Source organism: Cupressus sempervirens, chromosome 1 (genome assembly GCF_028749045.1).
Source record: "Cupressus sempervirens isolate cs-2001-9-10 chromosome 1, ASM2874904v1, whole genome shotgun sequence".
Taxonomy (NCBI): Eukaryota; Viridiplantae; Streptophyta; class Pinopsida; order Cupressales; family Cupressaceae; genus Cupressus; species Cupressus sempervirens.
This window is the reverse complement of record NC_143118.1, coordinates 174,405,227-174,418,965: the sequence shown is the minus strand read 5'-3', so window position 1 is coordinate 174,418,965 and position 13,739 is coordinate 174,405,227. Positions and strand designations below refer to the sequence as shown.

General features: G+C 32.3%; 1 pseudogene; it reads left to right on the top strand.

The window, feature by feature from the left end:
• The first annotated feature begins 412 nt into the window (after nucleotides 1–412).
• LOC149576703 (polygalacturonase At1g48100-like) overlaps nucleotides 413–13,739 on the top strand; it is a 37,349-nt pseudogene continuing 24,022 nt past the window's right edge.

The following is a 13,739-nucleotide window of genomic DNA, read 5'->3' as shown; positions in this document are numbered from 1 at the left end:
CGTGATCTGATAATAAACTATTCGTCAATTCAACTTGGAATTATACTAGTCTACAATGCATTTTCAGTTCGCTTCAAGTGCACACAATAGTCCGTGTTGATGTATGGCTTTCAAAGTTATATGAGCCCAAAAGAAAAATGTTTCGTTTTACTTACAACATTTATTGACACCTCATTTTCTCAAAGTTATTGCTCAGTATTGATTGGAAGATGTTCCATCAGATATCTGATTGTGTAGATTCTGTCGTAATCAAATGCAAATCCATTCTCCCATTTGCAAATTCAGTTCCCTGATTAAAAAATGTCCAATCATCAACTTTCACTGTTTACCCGTGATTATCATCTCTCTTTAGCTTTATATAAAGCAAGCCTCGAGAATAAATCACATTGCAAGCTCTAAGTTGAAGAACAAAATGTCTTCCCAGAGAATAATATATCTTATGCTTTTTGTTATGTTTGTGTTTGGCTTAAAAAGATATAAATTCTTAGGAGTAAGGGATTTTAAAAATAAATTGGTGGTTGTCTTCTCATCACCTAATTATGACGTTGATTAATAGGTGGTAGGTGGTGGACGTTAGAGCATTGGGTGCCAAGGGTGGTGGAGTCACTGATGACACAAAGGTATTAATCTTTCTATCTATGAATCATGGTATGGTATGGAATCTTGTTATTGAAAATTAAGTAGGTGATGTGGACGAATCAGGTTTTCCAGGCGGCGTGGCAAGTAGCGTGTGAGGAGGACTCAACTACACTACTTATTCCATCTGGCTACAAATTTCTAGTTGGTCATCTCACTTTCTCGGGACCTTGCAAATTAAATATCCTCTTTAAGGTAATATGATCTTATAATTTTAATCAATTGTTAGAATTAGCGTGAAATAAAATCTTATATTAATTTCTTAAATATATATAGGTGGATGGAAATGTTGTTGCCTCGGTTAATTCAAAGGTGTGGGCTTCTAAACCATTGAATTGGATAAATTTTTCAATGCTGAATGGTATTACTAATGCTAGCGAGGGCACATTTAACGGACAAGGAACAACTTGGCGGAAGATGTCAGAGAAAGAAGATATGGTAAACTTTAAATGACATGTGATAAACCTATGATATTTATGCACAATTGAAGAAAAGATGCTGGATAAAAGAAATATCCTCCGATCAAAATGAATAACATTTGGGATTATTTGCAAATCAGGATGGCAGCAAAGGAAGAAGCAAATTACCAAGCGTCCAGCCTACGGTGGGTTCTTAGAGCGAAGTACTCTGTAACAAAAACATCAAATTTTCTTTTAGATTTTTTTAATATGCAATAATCTTAAAAAGATTTTGAGATAGATATATAAATATAATCCTTTCTCTAAGAACATGAAAATATAAATATCCTATTATGTAGTGGGTATGTTCTTTCCGTAGAAGTGGCATTGATAAATAAATGGTAATTGCATGAAGGCAATAAGATTCGACGAAAGCTATGACATGACTATAGAGGGTATTGCAATAATAAAAAGTCAACAAATTCAACTCAAGTTTGACAGTTGCAATTCTGTCAGAGTATTTAGTCTCACAATTTCCTCTTCTGCAAACAACCCAAACACCGACGGAATTCATCTGCAGAATTCTGAGGATGTCGAGATAAACCATTCCACTCTGCAATGTGGTATATTGAATAACATTCATAATGCTACGTCCCTTGATTCTTCTATCAGCTACCATTTTTGGTATTTATTATAACTTGTGTAAACGAATAAATTATAGGGGATGACTGCGTGTCAATACAAACAGTTGCTCAGGCATTCGTGTGCACAATATCAACTGCGGCCCTGGCCATGGAATCAGGTAAATTTTTTTATTAGAGATGTTTATACTTCTTTATCTGCTCACGATATCATTGACAAGACATAATTCTATTATATATTTGACTTCAGTATTGGAGGTCTTGGAAAGGATGGAACGAAGGCTTGTGTTGTAAAACATCACAAAAAATTCCAAACTGCAGAGGCAGCCGAGTCACTCGGCACGGTAAGGAGCCAAGTGACAGACAGTGCAAGTTGCTTGACAATGTAGAGTGCCAAGTTGCTCGACACCTATATGGACAGAGTTACTCAGTCATCAAAAGGGTAGCTTGGAAATGTATGGGCTTAGCAGAGGAGAGTAAGTTACTTCGTCAATACAAGCTGAGTTACACAGTTTAAGTAAAAACCAAGTAATGCGGGGAGGAAGAACAACATTCCAAAAACATGTTAGATGGAGGAAGAACAACATTCCAAAAACGTGTTAGATGGTTTTTCTTCATCTATCTCAAAACTTACTAATCATGCACATCGAAATACATTAAAGGAGACAAGAACTATAACCACAATAGATTGGAGATGGAAAATACACTTTTCTGCTTTCTATTAACTTGAAATAACTATTACAAATCTGGAGAATAAATTATTAATCCTAGATGAACAAAAATATTTAAGAACATGAATCAAACGTATAGAAATGAATGATTGCATATAATAAACCTGAAGCAATCATTTCTCATATAGGACAAAATGTTACTTTCTCAAAATACCTAGAAAGTCATCCACCCTTGCTAGTATTGCTGGATCTGATCGACCTTCTTGCCTCTGTTGTCCTACTGAACTCAAAAGCTCTCTGTCACTCTCAGACTATCTAGATCTGACTTATATAATGAAAGAAACATTCCCCTATTTTTGTGTCTTACTGTCAATTCAAAATATTCCTTTCATTTAAATATTCAAACTCATTTATGTTTTCGACTGTTGCACCTACATACTATCAAAGTTCATAGATAGACACAGGGCTCCAAGGGCAACCACTAAGATTTATTATTCTAACACTCCCCCTTTTTCTTGAGCCAACAATACTAGGATCACTATTGATCGAAATCAACTACGCCAAGACTTCCCCTTAGATACACAAAACTTTCTATACCCAATGGTTTAGTGAAAATGTCCACCAGTTGTTGCTTGGACTTACAATATTCCATTTTGATTTCTCCATTTTCCGCTAGCTCTCTTTTGAAATGATATTTGATCTCAATATGCTTGCTTCTCCCATAGAAAACTAGATTCTTTGTTATTGTGATTGAGGAGATGTTGTCACAAAAGATTGTTGTTCCATCATCTTGCTTTTCATTCAAATCTACCAAAATTCTTCTTAGCCAAATAGCTTGACATGTTGCTACATTTGCTACTATGTATTCAACCTTTTCTATGGATTGAGCAAAAAATTGTTGCTTCTTGGATGCTCATGAAATTACACCCAAACCCATATGAAACATATAACTGAAAGTTCTCTTCTTATCATCTAGACTTATAACCAAATAACTATCAGTGTAATTAGTCAGCCCAAATTCATTATCTATAGTATACAAAATGTCAAATCCCTTGGTGCCATTCACATACCTTAGGATCCTCTTTCCTATTTGCCAATTGGAATCCTTCAGAGCTTCTATGAATCTAGAAATCAAATTTACTGCATGCATCATATCAAGTTGAGTAGTTGTCAAATACATCAGGTTTCCAACCATGCTTTTGTATAATATTGGATTCAAATTTCTACTGCAATATTCCTTTCTCAATTTCAAACCTACTATTATTGATGTTGGGGTTGCCTTATTGTTTTTCATTTTGAATCTCTCTAAGATCTGATTTGCATATTTTTCTTGAGAGATAAAGATGCCATTATGTATTTATTTAGTTCTATGCCTAGAAAATATCTTAAATTCACTCTTCATGGCCTCTTTGAACTCATCAATTATGTAATTATCATTTCCAATGAAGATTAAGTCATCTACATACAAGAGAACAATCAGAGCATTACCATTTTTTGTCTTTATGTAGAGAGTGGGCTCAACATCACTTTTGTTAATGCCATTTCTCATCAAGTATGAGTCAATCCTGCTACACCATGGCCATGGAGCTTGCTTGAGCCTATAAAGAGCTCTCTTCAACCTATACACCTTGTGTTCCTCACTCGCAACTTCATAACTAGGTGGTTGCTCCACATACACCTCTTCTTGTAATACACCATTCAAGAAGGTGGACTTCACATCCATTTGATATACTTTCTATTTGTGTTGGGCTACAATTTCTATGACAGCATGCACTGTTTCCATTCTTGCAATTAGAGCATATGACTCTTCATAATCTCTACCATACTATTGCTTGTACCCCTTGACTACTAGTCATTCCTTACGCCCATTTAACTCCAATTACCTGTTCCTTGGGAGGCAAAACAATTTTCTCCCATGTTTCATTTCTCTCTATAGCATCTATTTCCTCATCCATGATATTACACCATTTATTTTCTTTCATGGCTTCTTCAAACTAGATTTGATCACTATGAGAAAATAATATAAAATTAGCTCTCTCATCATAGTCTTCATCATACCTTTCATCTTAGTAAATCTCCCTTAGACTCTTGATTTTTCTTGGCAATTTAGGGAGGTGAGAGTTGGATTATAATTTTTAGTACTACTATTGCTTCTATTATGCTTACCAATTTGGAGTTGTGTAGAGCTGCTAGGAACTGATTCTCTACATGTTTAACGATGTTTGTATTTTTGCCTCTATCTACAACTATTTATATTTAATGCTCCTTCATCTTGCTAATGATCAACTTCATCTTCCTCAATAATAGTCGACACATTACTTGAAGTTCTTAAAGATTAATCCATTGAGCCATCCATTTACTAATTTTTTAGGAAACTCCACATCTCTTGAAATGATGATCTTCTTGGTGATTGGATTATACAATCTATAGGCATTTGATTCTAAACGCTAACCTATGTGTTGAAGATAGATTGATACAAGTGTGAGAATGTGTTTCAATCATTTTTTTGTCACCAATGTCAAACTTGCTACTTCCTCGTAAGATAACCTTTTTAGATGATTTGAGTACTATCATTTGTTTGATTGATGAGGAGGTTTTGATGAAATTAGATAACAATAGTACCTAAAGGAAAAGTTGAGTTATGGTATGAAAAAGGAGCAGATAGATAAGTTGATGCAATGATGACGTAGTGGATTGATTATATACTTAATGTTGAAAAGGATGAATACAATGACAAAGTCTAGAAGAACATGTAAGAAGAATTGAGTCTACCAAGCTTGACTAAGTGGATAGTAGGTGCAGAGAAAAGTTAATGCAAGACAAGTAGAAAATTAGTTGGAGGTGATAGAAGTTAAATTTTAGTTTATGCCTAGTGATGCAATATAAGATGAGTAAAGTTTAGTTGATGCCGAGCACCAGTAAAATTTAGTATTTTTTGAGTGATCTAGTTAATGTTGAGTGGAAGAATAGTATAGAAGTAGAGTGACAACATATTAATGTCTAGTGCTAGTATTTACATTAAATTGTGGATTAAATGAATCTAAGCTGACAATTTTGTTTTATTGAATTTTTTGATGCATGTGAAAGATAACTATGATGTGCTGGGGGCACAAAATTCATGGTAAACTATTTTAAAGTGAATTCAAAGAAGATTGAAGGAGAAGTTTCTATAAGGGAATCAAATGAAAAGATGGGTAGATTCATTGAATTGTACCTAATCCTACCTAACCCTAAAATGGATGATAGAGGTTGAATGGTAAAAGATCTTGATTCTCTATTTATGCAGATGGCTAGTTAGAAGAAAAGGTTGTCATGTGCGAGAACCTAAGGAAAACAAAGAGTCTAAGGTATTGCTTCATTAGTGACAAATAGAAAAGACTGCTATTGTAAAGAAAAGAAAGAAGGCTTAAGGGTATGGGTTCTTGAAGGGTAAACAAGCTATTAGAGCTAAAGTGTGTGAAAGCCAAGCAAAATGGAGGATTGACACAAAGATCTATAATCTGCAAAATGAGTTGTAAGTTGTTATCAGATCAAACCTTACTATTACTTTCTAATCATTATATCAGTCTAGGGTAAATCCTTTGAATTAAGGTTGACCTGACAATCATTTGTAAATCTTTTAACTAGATGACATTCCATGTGAATGATCTAAAGTCCTCTAACTAGGTCATATTAAACAATGTGTATTGTAACCTTTAACAAGGTTGGCCTTTCATAGATCATCACTTTAGAACAGTGAGAATGAGTAGCATGTTACTACTAATTTTTTTCAAATTGGGTTTCTACATAAAATAGTTGTGCCAAATGTGTCATTGAATATATTATGTCTCATTCTTACAATTTTGCAAAGAGTATTTGATAGTAACCTACAAGTTTAAGTGATTACAATATAATCTAAAGGATGCATGCATGACAAATATGTTTATATATAAGGGCTCACTTATTTGTAAAAAGTTTTATTTATACATTTGGACCTTGGATAACTGATTCACCTCCCTCTTAGTTATTACAAGTAATTCTAACAATTGGTATCAGAGTCATCTACTTAAGAGGACTAGTTTGAAGGTATGACAAGGAAAAAGATCAATATATTAAAAAGAGAGGTACCTAAGCTTAATGGAGATAACTTTCCTACATGGAAAAGTTTGATGAAGCTACACTTAGAATGTCTTGGAGATCATGTACAATCTATCATTTCTCCTGAGCATGTTGATACTATTGGAGCCCTAACTGCTAAAGATCTAAAAAAGAAGAAAGAACACAACTAGCTAATATTGGAGATTGCCTCTACCCTAAGTTATGCCAAGTTTGATGATATCAAGGATTGTGATAGTGCAAAGAAGATGTGGGCTGCTCTTCACATCATCTATGGATGTGATACAAATATATTGAGAGCCAAATCTAAAAGTCTTCTAGGTAGGTTTGATGATATGAGAATGCAAGAAAGTGAGAGTGTTGCTCAATATTGGTCTAGGATAAAAGATGTTGTTAATGCCATAGGAGGATCTATTGGTAAGATAGATGATGAGACTATACTAAGAATTTTTTTGAGAACATTTATACTCATCTACGCTATTAGAGTTTCTACAATAAAAGAACTAAGATGTATACTAGGTTCTAATCTAACTCTTGAAGGTCTGGTAGTTAGGCTCATTATGTTTGAGCTATCTACTTTTGATAACTTTAAATCCAACAATATTGAATCTACTTTCAAAGCTAAGTTGTAATTGAAGGAACTTAATGAGAAGAAGAAGAAGAAGAAGGTAAAATATGTTTCTACTGACAGTGATATAGATGAGGAGGATATAGAAAAACTTGGAGGATTACTAGTAAGAAGATTTCATCGAGGTAAAGAAAAATTCAAAGGTATGTTACCTATCACGTGTTTTAATTGCAATGAGGTTTGTCATATTGCTGTGATAAGTCTAGAGAAGAAGAACTATAGAGGTGGAGACAAGTACAAAAGTAGAAGAGATGAGGAAAAAAAAGATTACAAAGACAAAGGTAAGAAATCTTACTATATTATTGAAGAGGAAACTAAAGATGGATCTAACGATAATGATGATGAAGTGGTATATGTTGCAATGAAGGATCATTTTGATGAAGATGAGGCAATTGCACTAGTGTCTTCTATGAAAATATAGATGGATCATTAAAAGTGGGTATTCACATTAGATGATTAGATATAAAAGTAAGTTCATTAACTTGAATTATTATGATGGAAATAGTGTAAGGTTTAGTAATGATGTACCTTATCTTATAAAAGGAAAAGGTTAGATATAAAACTCATAGAAAATATTTTATGTGACAAAGCTTATAATATTGAAGGACTTAATTATAATTTTTTGAGTGTGTCATAATTGAATAGTTTAGGTTGTAAGTTTGAGTTTGAGAACAAGATTTTTAAGATATATGATATTTATGGAAAACTAATGTGAAAAGGTGATCAAACTAGAGGTAATCTATTCTATCTTTATATGGATGATGCTACTTATCTAGTTGTATAATTTGAATATGTGTAGTTATGGCACAAGAGGTTATGTTATGTTAATTTTGATAACTTGTTTTGTATCAGTAACATGAGAAGAGTAAGAGATTTGCCTACGTTGAAAAAATTTGACAATATAATTTGCAAACAATGTTAGTCAGGCAAGATGACAAAGTCAAGTTTTAAGAGTAATACTCATACCTCTAAAGGAACTTTGGAGATTTTTTATACTAACTTTTGTTGACCAATTGATGTAAACAGCTACAAAGTTGATAAGAAAATTATGCTATTTGTTGATAACTATTCTAGGATGATGGCAGTTATGTTTCTTAAATAGAAACTAATGGTTTCCAAATTTTTAAGTGATACTTAGAAAGAGTTGATAAGGAAATAGGTAAAAGTATGAAATTCTTGAGATTTGATAGAGGAGTAAAATTTACATCAAATGAGTTTCAGATGTTTTGTAATGATAAAGGATTCAAAAGATAGACATTCGCCCCTAGAACCCCTCCACAAAGTGGAATTGCTAAAAGGAGAAACAAATTTGTAATGGACTATGCTAGAATGCTCATGATGAAGAAAAATGTTACTTTGAAATATTAGAGAGATTTTTTAAGTACAACTATCTATACCTTGAACTATGTGCAAATCAATAAAGGTACACATTGAACATCTTTGAACTATGGTATGGATACTCACCCAATGTAAAATATTTTAAGGTATTTAGAAGCAAGTGTTATATTCTTAAAGATTTCAAGAATGTTAAATAATAAATTAGATGCAAAAATTGAAGAAGTTATATTCCTTGGCTATTCTACAAGAAGTAAAGCTTATAAGTGCTTAAATATTAACACTAAAAAAGTTGTGGAAAGTTCATATGAGAAATTTGATGAATATACAGAAGTACATGAGGCTGAACCTATGAAGGAACTAGAGGAATACAATAATTTCTATAATTTTATGAAGGTATTCCTATTGATGAAGATATTGTAAATCAAGTTGTAAAACAATAGCAAGTTTCAATCACTACCGAGCCACATACCATGAATGTTGAGTTGCATTCAAGAACTGAGCTACAATTAGGTGTTGAATTAAGAAATGAAGTTGAGGCACATTTTGATTTTGAGATTAGTGTACATGAAAGATATGATGAACTACATAATAGAGAAGTAAATAGTTATCAAGAAGTTGAGACAAAATGAGAAAAAAAAGAGCACAACCAAGATTGTCAAAGCATGTCAAGAGACATCACCCTACTACACAAATCATTGGAGATAAAAATCCAAGACCAATGAGAAGGAACAAGTTGAGAAATGATGCATGTTTTCTTAGCACGCATGAGCCTAAAATAGTGAAAGATGCCTTAGAGGATGTGGCTAGAGTAAAGCAAATTTTTAAAAAAACTTGAACAAATTGAGAAAAATAAGACATGGACTCTAGTTCGTAGATCAAAAGATATAAAAATAATTAGCACCAAGTGGGTGTATAGAAACAAGTTAGATGAAAATGGTGAAGTCATAAGGAATAAGGAAAGATTGGTAACAAGGGGTATGCACAAGAAGAAGGGATAGAGTTTGAAGAACCATCCACTCTTGTTACAAGTTTCGAAGGAGTAAGAACTTTTCTTTCTCACTCTATATATAGAGTTTTCAAAGTTTATGAACTGAATGTTAAATCTGAATTTCTGAATGACATATTGGAAGAAGAGTTTTGTAAAGAACAACCAAATGGATTTTTTGATTCTAAGAATAAAAATATGGTATGTAGACTACACAAAGCTTTATATTGTTTGAAAAAAGCATGAAAATCATGGTATAAAAGGCTTCATAATTATTTTGTGAAGATTGGATTTGAGAGGACTAATGATAACAACAATCTGTACTTAAAGATAGGGAAAGGAAAAGGTATTTTACTATTTGAAATTTTTGTTGATGATATCATATTTGGAGGTCAAGATAATTTATGTAAAGCTTTTGCAAATGAAATGATGAAAGAATTTGAAATGTCTATGTTAAGAGAGATCAAGTTCTTTGTGGGTTTGCAAGTACATCAGATGAAATATGATATATACATCACTCAGTCAAAATATGTAAAGGATATGTTAAAAAACTTTGGATTAGAAGATTCCATGCCAATAAGCACATCTATGGTGACATAAAATAAATTGTCAAAGAATGATGACTTAGTTGAGGTAAATAAATTTTTTTATAGGTCTATGATTGGTAAATTTTAATATGTAGTACATACAAGACCTCATATTCCATTATTCATTGGGATAGTTGCAATATTCTCATTTGATCCAGGGGAGAATCATTTGATGGCTATTACAAGAATAATGAGATATCCAAATGGAATATAAGATTATGGTCTATAATACAAGAAAAATGAGAAATTTTAGTTGAGAGCCTACATTGATACTGATTCAGATGGAAATATTGATAATAGAAAGAGCACTAGTAGAGGAGTAATCTACTAGTGAATCTTAATATGTTGCTACTATAGTAAATTGTACAAAAATTTCATGGATCAAACAATTACTCAAAGGTATGAAGGAGGAAATCACTGAATCTGGGATAATTTATTTTGATAACACAAGTGCTATAAATATATTAGAGAATCCTATGATGCATACAAAGACTAAACACATTGCAATTAAGTATCATTACTTCAGAGAGTTAGTTCAAGATAAAGAGGTAAAAATGGAATATGTGAATATAAAAGATCAAATAGCTTATATCTTTACAAAAGTATTACCTAAGGATGCTCATGAGTATCTAAGAGGTAAACTAGTTATGATACCCCTATTCAAGGATATTTAAGAAGCATGAGAAGTTCCTTGCATCAAATGAGATGACTAATGGGTATGTGCACCAAGTTGTGGTGCCAAAAACATGACACATAAAGTATTTTTTGTTTTAATTCCAAAGTGTGTGCATGCTATAGTGCGTACGCACTTTGGAAAAGTAAAATTTTTTATAAATGGGCTACAAACCTATGGCCCATTTTATTCTATTTGAGTTTTTCATTTCTCCTCAATAACACACATGTGGATTGGAAAAATTAAACAATTTTGTCACCTAGCTCCTCAAAATGCCTCCTCGATGCTGAAGATCAAGATCAAGATCACGTCGTATGTTCTCTACTCTTTTTTTTTTATTGTTTTTTATGTTTTTGCATTATTTTGTATGTTTTTAGGTTTTTTTTTCAATTTTTCCTTAAATTTGTTTATTTATATAGATTACAATTGTTTTCTTATCAGGAAATGTGAATAATGAACCACCAAATCCTTAACTGGATCAACAAAATCAAAATGAAAACCCTTCACTACAAGAGTAAGAAATTCTACAACTTGCACTGATTGGAAGACATCCTCTTGGCACCTAAGACAAAATAATGAATGAAATAGAAAGAGGGAAAAATGAATTAGAAGTAGTCATTGGTAGGTTAAAAGATTGTGGACAAACCAATCTGATGAGAGCATAATTGGCATCCTTCCTTGATCCCATTATGACCCATGTGGTTTCTATTAGTGGTCAGTTGGATATTTGGCATGTTAAGAGGGATGAAAAAAGAATTGTACAAACAAATTATCATATCAAGATGCAAAAAAAGGAAATAGAAAAAGGTAGTATTTGTGAATTGTTTAAAAAACTTTAAGAACAAGATACTATTAAACATACAACTAAAAATTTCCCAATCCATTGGTGCATATATGATGGTATTATAAATAATTTTTAGGATAGATGGTGGGTGGTCTTTGATGCTCCTCCCTACAATAATCATGATGTTCCAATGTATTTCTGAAAAAAATTGTATTGTGAATTTGTCCTTGGGGAGATCCCCAATTGTTTTGATATATTAGAATCTCAAGGTAGAGGTGGGAAGTCATCATTTCAGAGGTGAAGGGCATGTCATGACCCTAATGTAGTTAGGGTACCTATTGTCAAGCCACATGGTGAGCATGTGATTATTTCTTCAGTTGTGAAGGAACATGTAGAGACTGGCACTCTAGGGACTATCAATGCTTTGACATAGACCCTCATTCATTGCACCAATCCATTAGTTGAAAAGGATCCCTCTATGCCTCATGGTCACATGTGCACATCATGTGGATCCTTATGCACATTTGGTAGTCATGCTGGAGATAGTATGGATGATGAGCTAGTCACTGATGAGTTACTGAGTGAAACATTTGGCATTGACACATAGGTAAATTAAAATTATAATAAATTAATTTGATCACATTTTATATGTATAGTGAATGATGAATTAATTAGCATGTATTGAGATTTTTTGAAATTTAGGGTAAGAGTGTTGGTGGCTCAAGTAGAGATTCCTCATGGCTCTAGTACAAATTCCTCGGCCCCATTTTTTATCCCATTGATGAGTCAAGAGGAATGCATTTATTTAATCATTTAAATTAATACATATATTTATTAAGTAATCATATGAAGGATTGACAAAAAAATTTATACATATGCATCAATTCCCTATGGATCATTGAAATTCACAAGTGACTCTGAGCCTAGGCATGATACGAGCTTCGTAGAGGAACATTTGTTTCATGTTAATTTAATTCATTTGATTATGTTTGTTTCATATTTCTTGTTACATGAAAATTGTTTTATATGACATGCAACTATTGATGTCTAAGAATCCTCCTCATCTTTGCCAATCCATCATTCATGGAGTTACTATAGTGATGGCTAGTTTAGAGCCATTGACTGATGTATGAAAGAATTTTCTTGGTTTTAGTTTTTCTTTATAATATTTAGTATCAAAATTTCTAATGTTATTTATAAGTGATTATATTGATCGAATTTTTGTAGGGCTTCATTACACCTGACCATCCATGAGCCTTTGAGGTGTACATACAAAGAGACTATTTTATGGCAGTAAGAAAATAATTAATTTTGTGTGAACATATATTTGATTTCAATATATAATAATTATTAATTCATATCTACTTTGTTTGTATCAAGTCGAGTTAGAGAAGAGCCTAAACAAGAGGATGAGTGAGCATGTGAGGAAGACCCCACCATCCCCATTATCTCCCTCCACACAATGAGTAAAGACCTCTAGGGATTTGTTTCCTTCCCCTCATGGGAAGGAGAAGATATAGTTGATAGACACACATGTATAGGCATTAGTGGACACATATGTTGGATTTTATGTTAATGGACATATTCAATATATATTTGATGTATATATGACATTTTATATTTGAAGTATGACATATATTTGATGAATGACATTATTAGACTTATGAAATTATTGGTTAATATATTTAATATTTATTCATGATTGACGTGATTGGTTATCATAATATATTATATGTTTGTTAATGTATGATATTATTGGTTATCATAATATGTTATATGTTTTTTCATGTATGACATTATTGGTTATCAAAATATATTATATGCTCTTTCATGTATGACATTATTGGTTATCATAATATATATCTTGTTTATCTTGATTATGTTTTAAGTACATTTCATGTATTTTATTTTAATGTAAATTGCATCCAAAATGATGTAGAGTTCTCACACCAAAAGTTGGTGTATTCTCAACAAGAACACTTTTAAGACAAACTACATTTCCCACCTTCCTAAGTGTCTTAGAAGACTTTTTCCAACTTGGTTACAACATTGAACAAACTTCTACCCAACTTCACAAAATTACTTGATCACTTTCACTATTCAAGACTTAGGAAGCAATATAGGAAAAATGAACAAATCTGAGAAATAGATCATAATCAACTTCTTGCTTTGAACTAACATCTTAGACACTTCAAGGAAAACATAATAACTATCTCAAAAACTTTAGTCTATCATCGATTCCATCCTTCCAAGAGATTCTTCAACATCTTATGAGTGAAAAAAATCGTTCAACATCCTATGAT